Source organism: Adiantum capillus-veneris, chromosome 6 (assembly GCF_014529385.1).
Source record: "Adiantum capillus-veneris isolate H3 chromosome 6, ASM1452938v2, whole genome shotgun sequence".
Taxonomy (NCBI): domain Eukaryota; kingdom Viridiplantae; phylum Streptophyta; class Polypodiopsida; order Polypodiales; family Pteridaceae; genus Adiantum; species Adiantum capillus-veneris.
In genome coordinates, this window is record NC_140936.1 from 136046820 (window position 1) to 136062518 (window position 15699).

The 15699-nt window shown below is 38.3% G+C and overlaps 1 pseudogene; it reads left to right on the forward strand.

Moving 5' to 3' along the window:
• Positions 1-326: 326 nt before the first annotated feature.
• The window catches only part of LOC147456336 (aldehyde oxidase GLOX pseudogene), a 44610-nt pseudogene continuing 29237 nt past the window's right edge, over positions 327-15699 (forward strand).

The following is a 15699-nucleotide window of genomic DNA, read 5'->3' on the forward strand; positions in this document are numbered from 1 at the left end:
TAGCATAATTTGAAAATAAAATTACCCGAAAGCATAATTTCAAAACAAAATTTTTTCAAAGCATAATTTCAAAACAAAATTGTATAAAAATTTAAAGCATTGAAAGCCTAATGAATGAAATTATTTTGTCAAAATACAATATAATTTTAAATTAAATAAAAATGCATAAAACTTTTGAGCACTCACATACGGCCTATTTGAGCAAGAAAGGGTCTTAAAAACGTCTTCAAACCTGCAAAAATGCGCGCACACACACACACACACACACTATGTTAGACACACATACACACAAACCTACAAGCAAACTTGAAAAGAATCTCACCTTGATGCTAGAGAGTAGTTCACAAGCAAGAATCTCACCTCCGGCAACTCGTTGGGCAACAGATCTGCAGCAGGTGAGGAGGAGGAGGGCAACAGAAGAGGTGGAAAATGATGGAAATGCACAGGGAAGACTTGCAGTTTTGTTTTTTGCAGGGTCCACTGGTACATGCATCGGTAGAGACGTTGAACAAAACTTTGGTAGTACAGGCATTGAAAAGGACCTCGGTACAGGCGCCAAAATAGCTACCTGTACAAGTGTTGGAAATTCAAAAAATAAATTATTTAAAAAGTTGATCTCCCACCAGATTTACCTACACATATATCAACGCCCGCCATTGACGCCGGTAATTTGACGTCGGAAATTCAAGCGGGCTCTTATAGTGCTGGTGAATCCCACAAGTGCATAATTGAAGTGCTACACCAGCACAACAAGAGAGGAGAGATGAGAAGAGAGAAGAAGGACATAGATACTAGGTGCAATCTCCCCCCGTGTGAAATTGAGCATTTTCTTCTTGCACGTATGTATTTATAGATTTAATTCTTCAGTGCTCAAATGATTAGATACTATTCATCCAAATATATAGTGATCATAACTCATAAAGAGCACTTTGATATAAGATTTTTTTAAAAAATGTGCTATCCTTTCGCATAGTCCATTGACCCCTTATGCGTTTGCATCTGTAAGCTGCAATAAATAAGTATATTTTCATTTTTATTTCATGTCCCCTATGTTAGAAAAACAATTGTCCTCAATTGATAAGTTAAAAGTTTACAAACCATACTTGTAAAAATAAGAGAGGTTAAAATCATGTGTCAAAAATAGAACTCTTAAATTTAAACAATGAGTTTGTGTATGCTTGTCATTATTTTTATATTGTACATTCTAGTGTCGTATACCACACGAATAAAGAAATATATTTCATATCTAGATGGATCAAGATATCATTAGTCACACTCATTAGTCAATAATGAGTTGTCATACTTTTCAACTCCAGTTCCATACAAAGTGTCGACAAGCAATCATCATAAGACAATTCCAAATTCAAGTCCAATCTCAAATACAAAACCAGTTCCATTATATATAAGGGTAACAAAATCATACTAGGAGCAATGGTAGCCAGCCATTGTAATATGATTTGTAGTTGGTCTTGCCTAAATCAATAAATCAATATCAATCAGTTGCATCTGCACTTGTGATGCTTAAATTGATGAATCTGTACTAACATTATTTGAATTAGTAAATCTGTTGTTTGTTGGTGTATTGTCAAAATTGACAAATCTGCACTCGTGTTGCCTAAATTGACCGATCTGTATGGATAACTAGTGTTGCTTAAATCAATAAACCTACACCAGGTGAGTATTTATACATTGCCTAAATTATCAAATTTGTGGAATGGACTAGGTATAAGACTGAGAGGACTAGAGCATGCAACTCGCCACCCGACCACGCCTTATATAGGCCCTATCTTGCTAATAATAGGGCCCCCTTGACTGCATGTTTGTCTTGGTCTTTGGCCTACCACCTAGTCTTACCCTAGGCCTAACATTACCTCCCTTTAGAGAATCATTTTTGTCCTAAAAAATAAAAGTGATTGTATCTTCATAAGAACACTAATATTCTTCACCATGGCATCCTTCAAGGATCCAACTATTTATTTGAGTGAAACATGGTTTAATTCAGTAGGAGGTTCAATGAAATCAAGAATAACATCTTGATTTTCCACATTGTTGTCCCTTTGTAAACGTTTTGTGTAATCGACCCATATCTTACATAGCGTATAAACTCTCTTTAGAACCCACTTGAGTATACTAAAAGGATTATCGCAACTAGGAGCTGTCACAAAGAATACGTCTCCTCACTTTCCATGAAACTAACATGCTGACGTAACTCATCAGCAAAGCTTAAGTCCTTGACTTGTTATTTTATCGCAACAGTAAACAAACCCACCATAACTAGTGTTCAAGGTTGAAAACCTGACTTAAACATGAAGATACTAAACCTTGTTGAAACATGCTTTACCTTATGGTAACCAAACTCCAACTAGAGCGATACATACTTTCTTGGATTGCTTGGTGCTACGTACGCGCTTCGCATATCCTTTAGCACAAGATTACACTTGTGATTTGCCTATCCTCTTTGGAAAAATGATAGTACCGTAGGTGTGTTTCCCTACTATCTAGAGACTCTTCCAAAATGACTAGTAAGCAGGGATCACAATGCCTTACAACAACGCAAAAGAATTAACATTGTCATAAATAACCATTGTGATTAAGTTGCAAATCCCACAAGTATCCAAACCGATCCATGACCTTTTTTGGTGATTGGTAGATTGAAAATTCTCTCATAGAGATACAACACATAGAGTGCAAGATGCTTCATAAGCGACTAATGTCATGAATATGCATGCCGCTCCAAATCAGCATTTGCTAAACACTAGGGCCCATAACACCTAGTGCACATGCATTTACCAAAAACAGATCTGAACCTGCATATCCATGACTATACTTGCTATTACTTATGGCAAATATGATGCTCATAGCGTACATGAAAGAGGAGTCTAAATAGTTCTAAAAAGAAACTAAATATTTTTTATTGCAATCTTTTGCAGCCCTTACTTAAACGTTTGAACCATAATAGAATATGAAACATAAGTCACCTCTAGGTACAAACTATAAAGCATTCTTATTAACAATACATAGCCTTGCTATATGCATAAACAATCACTATTAATGTTGTTTAGCACCACTTGTAACCTTAACAAGTCGTTCTAAGTATCCGACAATTTTTTTCCATTCAAATTGTTGTTGATAAAGTGTGCTCAAAATGATCTAGCAAACAGATTTGAGTAGCAACTAGGGACTTTGCCGTGACACATAATTGATATGACGAGTGCTAGTGTGGTAGTCCTAGAGACTCATATTCTCCACATGTGGAATATGTCTTGAAAAAGGATATATGTAAAAAGAACATCCTTCAAGTACGAGATGTACTTGTGTGTGGAAATAATTGTAAACACTCAGTGACATGAGTGGGAGGGGCCCTTATTACTCTTGCTCCACACTGGCTAAACCGAACTTCTTGTTATATCCTATGTGGCAACATGTGCTAGATAAAACCTTCCATATACATTAGAAAATTTTGAAGGTCTTTTGGAGGGCCTTTTAGTAGAGATAGAAAAAAGAGCTCCTCCAATGAGAGAAGATCCAATGTTACGTAGCAAAAAAGCCTTATCTTAACAAAAATATGAAAAAGGTATCCTCCACGCATTCAATGTTTTAACCGTCCTTGAAAACAGTCATTTTTTATTAAATGCGAATTTCTTTTTCACGAGGCTAGCACCGCTCATTCAATGTGGCTTGCATCATCATTGAAATGAAAAAAAATGCAAAAAATTTTAAACTAGTGTCAAAACCTCTGCCTGCCGTTCGACAACTTTTTGGCAAAAACCCTCTTTTAGAGATTTTTGGGCAATTTTTTTCTCTTTGGATGTTAGAAAAGAGCAAGTAGACATTCTGATACTAGTTTACAATTTTGTGATTCTTTTTCATTTTTGTGATGATACAAGCCACATTGAATGAGAGGCGTCAATCTTGTGAATAAGACACTCGCATTTAATAAAAAAAGTGACTGGTTTTAAGGACCATTGAAAAGTTAGGTTTACGTTTCAAAGTATCTAGTTGTTCTTTTGGACGTACTCAATAAGTTCAAAGGTATTTTTTGAAAATTTTCTATAGAGAGAAATAAAATTTCTTAGAAGGCCCTCCAAATGACCTCCAAAATCTTCTAATGAGTCCATAAGTACAAAATGCAAAAATATATTTGGGACCATGCGGCCCAAAATTCTTTTCTTTTACTTGATGTTGTCATGTTTCTGAAGAGAAAAATAGATGAAAGCATGCAAGCTTATTCATCCAACTTGAAAAAGTCAAGCAAAACATATTAAAAAATGGATTAAAACCAAATCATATGCAAACCTGGAGGTTGAACATAACATTCACTTACCTGTAGTCATGTGCACTTTGCAAACCCAAAAGAAACAACGGAAGAAACAAACATTAGAAACTAGTAACCTTGGGTGTTGCCTTTGCAATCCAAATCCCTTGGTTAGCTTTTGCAATGTCAAACCACGTGATTAAAGTTTGCATAAAAACTGCTCAACCTAGCAGCCAACCATGACCGAGGCGATGACAAACACAGTCTACCGTGGTTGAAAGTTTTGGAATCAGTTGAGAAATTTGAATTTGTCCACTACCCATTGGTAAATTGCGGACAACTTCTTTCCTTGAATGTACAGCTGTCCTGAGCTCAAATCATGACTCTCAACACCTATGCAGTGATTGTGGATTAGCAGAGTCATACTCTTGAAAAAACCACTCCTAGAGACATAATCAATGTTGCAACTAAGCAAGAGATCTTCAATACTTAGAATCTTATTCACAACCTCGGGGGGGTTCACCATTCAATACCTCCCTATATAACATGCATTCGTGGGGTATTAAAAATCCCTCTTTTTAAACATGTCTAAATGAATAAAATGACCCCTTATTTTAGGATTTTTTTTCCAAAATTGAATACAAAACCATTAATTTAATGTATCTTTGCTAAATTGTCTAAATTTTTTGCATTTTAAAAACCCTTCTTTTGAACTCAGGTTATACATTAACATGATTACATCGTGCACCCCCTGAGTTCACTACTAAGTCATGAGATAATCTTCTTCCTCTATGAACCGAGGAGAACGACTATAAATACCCCCAAAGAAAAATAGTCTTACTAGATTGTCTCAAGTGTTTACACAAGAAATTACCTGCATGGAGGCTCTCTTAATGTATACATGACTTCCCATGAATCAGTTATTTGATAGCTAGACCATGCCTACTTGCTACACATAGAAACTGTCAATGGGATTGGTTGCACCTTGTGCATAGAGCCAGTGATGTGAAGTGCTCACCGATGTATACATGTACAACAATAAGAAGCCCATGTACCAGCCTTAAATCTTCTTGGATAGAGTAGCTAGTGTTGTTGTGAAACTGTAAGTAATAGCGGTGTGGACGTATTGCCATCTGATTCCTCGGGGGGAGCACTGTGTGATCATGTTAATGTATAATGTAGCTCAAAAGGAGGGGTTTTAAAATGAAATTTTTAAAGACAATTTAACAAAGATACATTAAAATAAGGGGTTTTTATATTCAATTTTTGAAAAAAATACCTAAAATAAGGGGTCATTTTATTCATTTAGACACGTTAAAAGAGTTTTTTTTTAATATCCCACAAATGCACGTTATATAGAGGGCTACCGAATGGTGAAACCCTTGAGTCTGATTCACATGCCATGCATGCATCTTAGATAAATAGATTGATAAGACCTTGGATTCAATTACAATCTCAACCTTGTGAGCTACTACTATACGTGCCTGGCACGATTACACGGGCATGGATACATCGTAGTGTGTCGTTGCCAAACGCAAATTGTGAGCTTATATTCACTTATGCAAAATATGCATACCATTATCCTTAATCTGAAGTCAATGGATACTACCGTGGTACATGATAGAAGCCTTGCTTCAGATGAAGGTTGGCAAAGCATTTTTCTTTGCTCCACAGAGAAATCTTTTGCAGATGAAACATTAAATTACAATAAAAACAAGTATCACTTGACATGTACTAACCTTGTTGCCTCTCTAAGAGCGGTTGTCTTTTCTTGAAACTAGTTCGTAGCCGTATATGCTGAGAAATTTAGAGGTATACGATGTACCCAACATGCCATTGTAGCGTGGGTCATACCAAACTCTAACAGAAAATCAGATACACATTGTGCCATGTTTCCCAAAATCCATATGCTAATAGCATAATCAAAACTTTGGAAACTTATATCCAAGATGCCCTGGTGAAGCCTTGCTTTGCATAACTTCATCAAAAAAGTGAGACAGAACGCAACTCGAGTTCTCATAGCTAACATGTGCTCCTGACAACACACATATGTCAAAGCAAAAAAGACTCAACCTTGTCGAGCTTTTGTAAAAAAAAAAAACGGCCTTGCCAAAGCGTACATCTTATTAAGAATCCTTAGATTGCCCAATATTGAAATAGATAACTTAGAAAGCTTCGCCTTATCGATTTTTATAACGATTGACCTTGGCATCGAAAGTCTAAACATCTGTTGCTGGCATGCTTGTGTTTTCAATGTACTTCACATACCTATATGCGTGCACATTGGTAAGCTACAATGGCTTTGATTATGCATCCAATGCATACATAAATATGGAGCCTTGATCTTGAAAGCCTTGCTTTTTTCCTTCAAAAGAGATACTGGCCAATGAAATTTGTGGCCGCTGAAAATACAAGCTTTGCTCCTTAATCGGGACATAATGACATGCCTTGCATGCCAATAAAAACCTAATTCATATAGTGTCTTTGCAAAATGAAATCTAGATCCAATTAGCATATAAATACACCAAAATATTCATGACCCTGTTCTTATTTCTCTATCTACGCAAGCTGTGCTTGTTGGCAACTTCATACGGATTCATACTCCATAGAAATCATGGGTAGCCTCATACGGAATCATATTTCATCACCTTATTATGACTGATGAACCTTGCACATACAGAGCTTTATTTCATGCTGATGACTCATGCCATGACGATACAGCCATATGCTACCCTTAGATTGTCCAACCGTGTTCTAGTTAAGTAGCTTTTGCTTGTCGTTCATATATATTGGGGAGATTTTTGTAAGATTCAACAAGTTAGAACTTTAAATTTAACTCGCTTACCTGTTAAACTATCTGAACTGTAGTGAGCCACGGCTAACGTAGAAACCCTACTTCCTTGCTTTTCAAACCTCTTCTTAACAGGCCTTACCTTGCCGCACATATTAAAACTAGGCATGCAAGAATTGTGAAATTAAGAGATTGATGTGTAGCCGATGACCCCTTACTGAATTTTCTGACTCAGGTTGTGTATTGTTACTCGCATCCAATCTTGCATGCCTCTGACGATATTGTGAGTCTCCCATGCTACCGATGCTAAACCTAGCAACCCTACTGCAGATCCCTATCATGGGCTAGTACCCTTGTGTGGGGAGGGTGCCCAAGTTGGGACGCACACTTTTGTAAAGGAAAAACAAACAAAATTGTTACTCTGCTTTAGTGATGGCGAACTGCCAAGAGAGAAAGAGAGAAGAATCACTGCTTTAATGTTGCACTGTGGTGGTTCTTTGCAAGCAGCCACATGAAGAAAAGAGTTTGCCTTGAAAAGGCACTCCTCTTCGACCCCATCGGCACTACAAAATTTGTTGGCCACCATAGCCTCTTCCTCCCTATAAGAGTTGATTCCCACGCGGTCTTTCTCGTTCAATTCTGCAGATCATAGCCTCGACCTGTCCTTGTAGACCTAAAAATCATGCCAAGCCACGAGCTCTTCCCTGCATGCCACTTCCTTGAGGTGCATGTTCTTGCTCATGCTTTTGAGCCCTCCATGAAGGACCGACTAAGAGAGAAAGCGAGAAACCGAGAGAGAGAGAGAGAGAGAGAGAGAGAGAGAGAGAGAGAGAGAGAGAGAGAGAGAGAGAGAGAGAGAGAGAGACCATGCACTACTCCTTCCACACCTCTTCTCCCTACCTCCATGGCTGCCCTGCTCCACCTCGCTCTAATACTAGTATAAGACTGAGAGAACTGGAGCGTGCAACTCTCCACCCGACAATGCCCTATATAGGCCCTACCTTGCTAATAATAGGCCCCCCTCGACTGCATGTCCATCTTGGTCCTTGGCCTGCCACGCGGTCTTACCCTATGCTTGACAGTAGGCAGTGCATAAAAGACAATTAATATATTACATGTTTGATATCACAGTGAAATAGGTATGAATAGTGAAGTATGGACAACTTGTTGTTGACCATCCCAAATCACTTGAGCTCATGTGAGTAGATTAAATATCTAAATTAGTTTTCATGTCAAGAGCAATTTTAATCAGTGCAAGTACAAGACCCAATGTCAAAGATGGTTGGTTTGACAACTCACAAGACAAGGTAAGCAAAAGAGGCCTGCCTTCTTTTAAAAAAAAAGTTTGACTGTATTGAGAGAGATGTATCATAATGATGAGATAGATAGGAATTGACTCATCACATATAAATCAAATACTATTGTTAGCTATATAATATTAAAACTTATTGAGAAGCTGCATACTTGGAGGCTCTACAAAGTTATAGCAAGTAGAAAGCGATATAATTTAAATTTGTGTGCCTTTGTTGTTCTCTTTGAATGGGATCAATAGACGGATCTTAGAAGTTTGGCACGGTCAAATCAAATTTTTGAATGAGTTTTCAAAAGAAAACCAATAGTAGAAGAGGACTTACATTTGTTGGTTAGCTTTTCCTGCAAAAAAATATAACTAGACAACATAATAGCTAAGGTAAACATTATGCTCTCGATTGTAAATAAAAGCTAATATGAAGTTGTGGAGTCTTTGCATTTTTTGTGCAACTAAAAATAAATGTCATTGATAGTGAAAACAATAACACCTTAATTACTGTAATTGAAAATAATCCTTTTGTTGAAGAAAAGGAAACATAGTAAAAAAACAATGGGTTTCATTTTTTTTTTTTGATGAGTCTTCTTTTGGGCTCTTCGTAATCATTAGTAATTGTTTTAAAAAAAATCAAGACATTGAGCCTCTATTTTAGAGAAGAAATTTAAGCATCAAAGCTGGAATCAAGATTTAAAATCTTCAATTTTGTACCATTATGGATAATATTGATCGAGATGTCGTAAATTTGATAAACTTCTCATGAATCTTTGAGCCTTCTAAAAATAATGTTGAATAATGATTAAGTTTCACTTCCAAAGATGTCTTTTAGCTTGCATCCACCATTGATCCAAGATTTCAGGAATTTCATCCGCACTAGCTTATTTAGGTGGTCTTTTTGACAATAATAACAATGTTAATAATAATAAAGGTGCTAGCAAACATGTGGAGGAAAACAAATCAAGGAATGGATTGAGAATGGGGACATTAGCAAAGAACTCTCAATCATACTAGTTTTATGAAGGTAACATATAAAAAACTAGTCTTGCTTGGTGGACCTTGCTATGTAATGTCTATAGAATATAGCAGAGCATTTTGAAATTGACATTTAACATCGCTCATTAAATGGAACAGAAGCATGACTAATTTGGCAATGGTGGCACTGCGTGGAAGGCATCTATACATTTGGAAGATACTGTCGTTTTTTTTTTACAGGAGACAAAGTTTAGTGCTTAGATCAATAGAGATTTTAGGAGTGATTGTAGAACTATTATTATTATTCTTTTAATGGGAGGATACAAAATTTTTATGTTCTGCACAGCAAAAGCAGAAAAAAGGAAATAAGATTAGTGCAAGATTGCATGCTAGAACCTGAGAATATTAGACTATATATTTGAGTGAGATATTTGCTGAATTTTTTTGTGACACTGATCGATACATCTATAATGCTAAGAAATTGTGCATGTAGTTGTCGAGTAGAGCGAATACATTGTATGTAGTCAGGTGCATGGATGACAATATATCTTTGATTGGAATTAGCTGTGTTACAAGAACTACAAGCCGTCCATGAGTATTTGACTTCTGCATGTTCTAAAGCGCCCAATAATAATACTGAAGTGAGTTCAGCAGGACTGTCTATTTCATTTGGCTCATGACCTTGTTTGTCGTTGTAAGTGAGATTTTCCACCGCGCAAGAGGGACACAATTCTAGATTGTGAGAAAGGATGTCACATTGCATGATCCAATCTTTATATAATGAAGTAATTTCAAACCATGACCTAGCATACCGGTGAGCTAGTTTCAACTTGGTTGCAGTTCGCTCCCTGGACTTTTGACGCTTGGGCTGTAACCGTGTAAGCCTTGAGAACTTCATACTGACACCTAGTATGCGAGAAACGAGAACAAATATAGTATGGCATCAACTTTTTAGGTCTAATTAGCATATACAGATGTTGATTGACATCGAGTGCATAGTTCTGAAAGCATCATGCATGTAAAGCAAACTGAAGAAACACTGTACAAAATTTTGAAACAAGCAAATTAGTAAAGCATCAATGGATTACAAATTGAAATGAAGTGCTTTACTGACTTGAAATGCTGTATAGATGTTTTTGGACTGTCCAAGCTACACGCCGATATTTGGCTCAAGCTACAAAAAAGGAATGTGAATAGTTAAACATTTTATCTTGCAATGAAGTGCTAAAAATTGAAGATGCTAAGTATACAGTGCACGTCATGCAGAAGTTCCATACAAAAGTATGGTGGAGAGTTGGCACCGTGGTCTCTCCAAATATTATAAGAAACGGAAGCCGTGCCCTGCCCCGTAGCGTTTATGTGTTGCGCCAAGCAAACGCATAGTCATGGAGAGTTGGATGTAGATAACGAACCTCGCATTGTAGCTGAGTGGGAGTTACGCTTGTGCAATCAAAACGTCCAGTGTTTTGAGTATATGATCTCCCTGCCATACACAAAATACGCATCAGGATAAATATAGGGCATGCAATATACTGATTAAGCTTAAAGAGATATAGATCTAATTTATTGCAGCAAATATGAGGCTTCTCTCTCTCTCTCTCTCTCTCTCTCTCTCTCTCTCTCTCTCTCTCTCTCTCTCTCTCTCTCTCTCTCTCTCTCCGTCCGATGGTCACCTTGCACCGTGCTCGACAACCACTCTCTCACACGCACTTCTCAAATCTCTGATGGCCACCCTACACCATGCTCTGACAACCACTCTACACCATGCATTGCTCGACAGTTGTTTGTCTTGCAGTGCCATGCTCCTCCACCCTACAGCATGCCCTCATCGAGCTACTTCACCATCTGCAGCCCCAAATCTCGTTGCACCACCTTGCAGCAAGCCCGTCCTAATTTTCCAAATCTTTGATTCTCCCTTTGTCATCAAGATAGAAGGCCCGTGTTTCTTGATGCATGTCTGCAATCTTGCTTTTAGGGGAGAACAATTACATGAGTGCTGGTGAGAAAAACTTTCTACGAATTAGCACTCAGGAATCTTAGGGCCATCCTCGCTCATACTTTTGAAAAGCGTTTCATGCTTGATGAACGATGCTAACACCTTGTCAAAATAGTTGATGTTGGCTTCAAACTATGTGCAGACCAAGGACAAGCACTTTCAATCAACCATATAAAAAGTCTGGCACACAAAAATCTCTCACGCTATTGAGATGGAGATTTCTTGCCCAAGCTCGTGAGTTCTCTCTATGCTGTAGCTCCCTCCTCTTCCCTGACATGGTGGCCCGATTGAACATGGTCTTTGCTTGGTGCGACGAGGTAGTAGGGTCTCTCTCTCTCTCTCTCTCTCTCTCTCTCTCTCTCTCTCTCTCTCTCTCTCTCTCTCTCTCTCTCTCTCTCTCTCTCTCTCTCTCTCTCTCTCTCTCTCTCTCTCTCTCTCTCTCTCTCTCTCTCAAGTTCGAAGTAGCTATGGAATAAACCCTGCTCGTGCTACTGTCTGGTCTATTTTAATGATGCAACGGAGGCACTCAAAAGCTACTAGGTGACTAACAAGGCTTCAACTCTCTCTCTCTCTCTCTCTCTCTCTCTCTCTCTCTCTCTCTCTCTCTCTCTCTCTCTGTAGCTATGGAACCAACCCTGCTCGTGCTACTGTCTGGTCTGTTTTAATGCTGCAACGGAGGCACTCAAAAGCTACTAGGTGACTGACATGGATCCAACTCTCTCTCTCTCTCTCTCTCTCTCTCTCTCTCTCTCTCTCTCTCTCTCTCTCTCTCTCTCTCTCTCTCTCTCTCTCTCTCTCTCTCTCTCTCTCTCTCTCTCTCGCAAAGAGTACATAGAGTAAAACCTGCTGCGTCTGGGGAACCTACAAACTGCTTCTCAGCGCAATTCAGCAAAGCAGCAACAACGAGCTTTGAACTGCTTACGGAAAACCAGGGATGGCGGTCGATCTGCTTCTGAGTGCAATTGAGAAAATTAGCGATCTTAAGATTTATTTAAATTCGATTCAGCTGGTAGAGCTTTTCATGGCAGCACAACGTTTTCTTTTTAAGAGCTTTTCAGGCGCGCGTAGCCTTTTTTTTAGTTTCTATTTAATTGAAATCTAATGCCACGTGGTGGCTTGTGCGTTCAGATACTGTAAAGAGGATCTTGGGCTCACCAAGTAAATAGCTTAGCAAAGAAATGAAGAAAAAATCTCTTATTGGTTTGTTAATAGGAGAAGCTATTGTAGAGGATATCAACCAACCATCAATTTGAGAAATGAATTTTCATGCATGTATACGGTAAGAATCTTGAAGATGTGCTGGTGCTCAATATGTCCATGCATGCCTTTGGTGTCAACAAAAAGATCTACTACGTGTCCTATAATTGATTGTGGCCAACTGGTGAAGTTGAGCAACAAGGCTGATGGTCTGTACTTCAGTATTGTGGCTAACCCTACCCTAGTTGCTAGGACAAAAATATGAGCATGCAAAGATATCCCAATTTTTTTGGATAACATTTGGTAGGGGACTGGACTATAGCCCCAATTCGAGTAATATGAGCAGTATGAAGTCTTTGGGGTTTTGAATTAATTGAGGCGAGAGGAGGGTGAGAGTCTTGCTAAGTGACTGTTATGCTATAGAGCTTTTCCATATCAATATTTTTACTTGAGATGCATAATGCATAGGATGTTGGTTCAATGGATGGGTGAAATACTATGGTGATGATGGTTGAAGTGGAGATGTATGTGTTTGTAGGTAGCTAAAATGCAAGTGAACATAATTAGTTTCATGAGAGTGGATGAATTAGGTATTGTTGGGATAGAGTATAGCTAGACATTGAGGTTATCAATGAGCCAATCTGCAAAGAGTAGCATTTAGAAAAGGAGGGCTAGAAAGACAATATATAGGGAATGGGAAATGGTGAAAGAAATTGGAAAAACAAAACACATACAAGATGGAGATGATGAATGCTAGGATGATGTTATTGCAGGAGGGTCAGGGAGGAAGTGAAGGTTGGGATTCGATGATCATATCAATGAGTTATGAAATTCTTGATGATTTTGTGTGTGCTAAGCAAGTTTTTGACCAACATTAATGTTATAACAGGCACAAAGATGATTTTCCATTAGTTGCTTGTAAAAGTTAGAGTAAAACTTGTTTAAAGCCGCCTTTGGCAAGCTGGTGAGACTATGTTCCAATGTGTGTTCTTAGTCATTTGGGTGTCAACAATTCTACTTCCCTATCCCAATGAACAAGAAGATACTATCAACACAAGAAATGATGAAAGTGGGGTGCTTTATATTGAGCGAGTTGGAGCATGATTCCATAGGATCTTCATTGACCTTGCTTGTGGTGCTTGTTGCAATGGGGCAGAATTCGAAATTGGGAGAAGAGTTGATACAGGTGTGTGGTGTTTCCCACTAAGCGTACCACTTTTGAATGTGTGGGGGTCGATGTCAAATAGGTCTTGCAGCAAGACTAGCAAGTTATGATGAAGGGATGCCTCTTAAGAGTCAAAGAGACCTCAAGGATGTAACTAGAGAGACTTGAACTCTAATACCTGAGGGTCACTGGGTTATATGGTGGCACTGGGGTTAGCATTGTGATTAAAAATTGATGGGAAACTATGGGAGAATTCACCTTGGGACCACAACCATAGTAGTAAAGATGGCCAATGGGTCTATTTTTTAACCTATTGGGATGCTAGAAGATCTCGAGATCAAGGTCTTTGGACATAAAATAAGAAATACCTTCATTGTTATGGACTTCTCCAAGCACACTATGGCATCTAAGATGATCTTAGGATTTCCTTTCATGAGGGAAGAAAAAATGGTGCATGACTGGTCTAAAAACCATGTCTACTTGTAGTTCCAAGATCCTGTCATTCAAGTGGATCTTGTAACTGGTCGAGCACATCCTCTAAGAAACAGATTTATAATTGATCATAGATTTGACACCACAATTCACTTGGTCCCATTGCAGTATTGTTACACATGTAAAATGGACATTGATGTTGGGGAAGATTCTCCTTATATGGATGTACTACCTGGGATGACTAAGTCGGACAATGTGGATTGGGTCCACTTAGAAGCAACCACAGACACTTGGGTTAACAGGGGGATGACCTGGGTAGCACTTGAGGGGGATGAAATGCCACCATTCGTACCCTTAAATATGCTAGAAGCAATGCATATAACTTTTGATGATCTACATGATGAAGATTTGACTGGCATTAGAACCAATAGTATCTCACAAAACTATAGCCCATACAATTTGGGGTCAAAATCAACAATTGAAATTGACTATGAGGACAAATAAGTTGAGTTAAATCTTAGTGCAAATGTGGGGACAAACCATTCAGGGTCCAATGATACCCTAGATGACAATCTATCCAAGGGAGCAACAGACACAAGTAGCGATTCATCTAGTGACTCTTCACTAGAGATCGCCCATAATAAAAAATTAGACAAGAAGATTAAGAGATATAAGAGGCGACGATATCGAGAAAATGTGCATGCTAGAATAAATAAAAATAAATCTACTATAGAATGGCTTAATTATATAGGGGCATGTGATGCTCATCAGAAGTTGGTAGATAACTGGGGTGAATACCTGTTATATAGAGTATGTGAAAATCATCCCACAAGGAACCATTTGTGTGGATACTCTTGATGGAGTTGAAACCATCGGATTCCTCAATGGTAGAAAATTTAAAAGATATTATGATCCTTTAAGCCAAGAGGAGCTACTTTTGCCATCCATAAAAAAAAGGCAGCCAAGGCAAAAATAGAATTGAAGAAGATACAGGCTCAAGTTGAGGCTAAAGAGCAACAACAACACATAAGACGCCAACGAGAGGCCAACCTTGGAGTTACACATGCATTCCATGTTGAAACAGAGGATGATTGGTTGGACTCTAACACACCTCTACGATATCCAAGTGAAGGGTGTCAATAAGAAGAAGACCATTGTTTTTGGAATCCTAGACACTCATGTTATTTATGACAATGGAACCATGGTTCAAAGATTTTTGGTCATGCATGGTTGGTACTATGGAGGTAATATAAACCTAGAGCACAAATGGATGTCTGCAGTCAAATGTTATATCAATTGGAAGCTCGGGAGTATCATGACGTAGAAACCAACTCATGGCCCTACTGCTCAAGGAATAACACCTGAAATCTCACCTCTTCATAACACAAAAAACAACAAAATATTGCCATCCAAAAAGTCACAATATCCTTGCCAGTAGCACAACCCTCTAAAGCTTCAACTTCCATGGCTACGATAAACAGTGCTACATCAAAGGCTCCACATGATTTGACCAAGAGTACATATCAATGGGTCCCCAAGGTATCATTCTCGGACCCCCCTATGGTTCAAGTTAATTCAGAAAGGA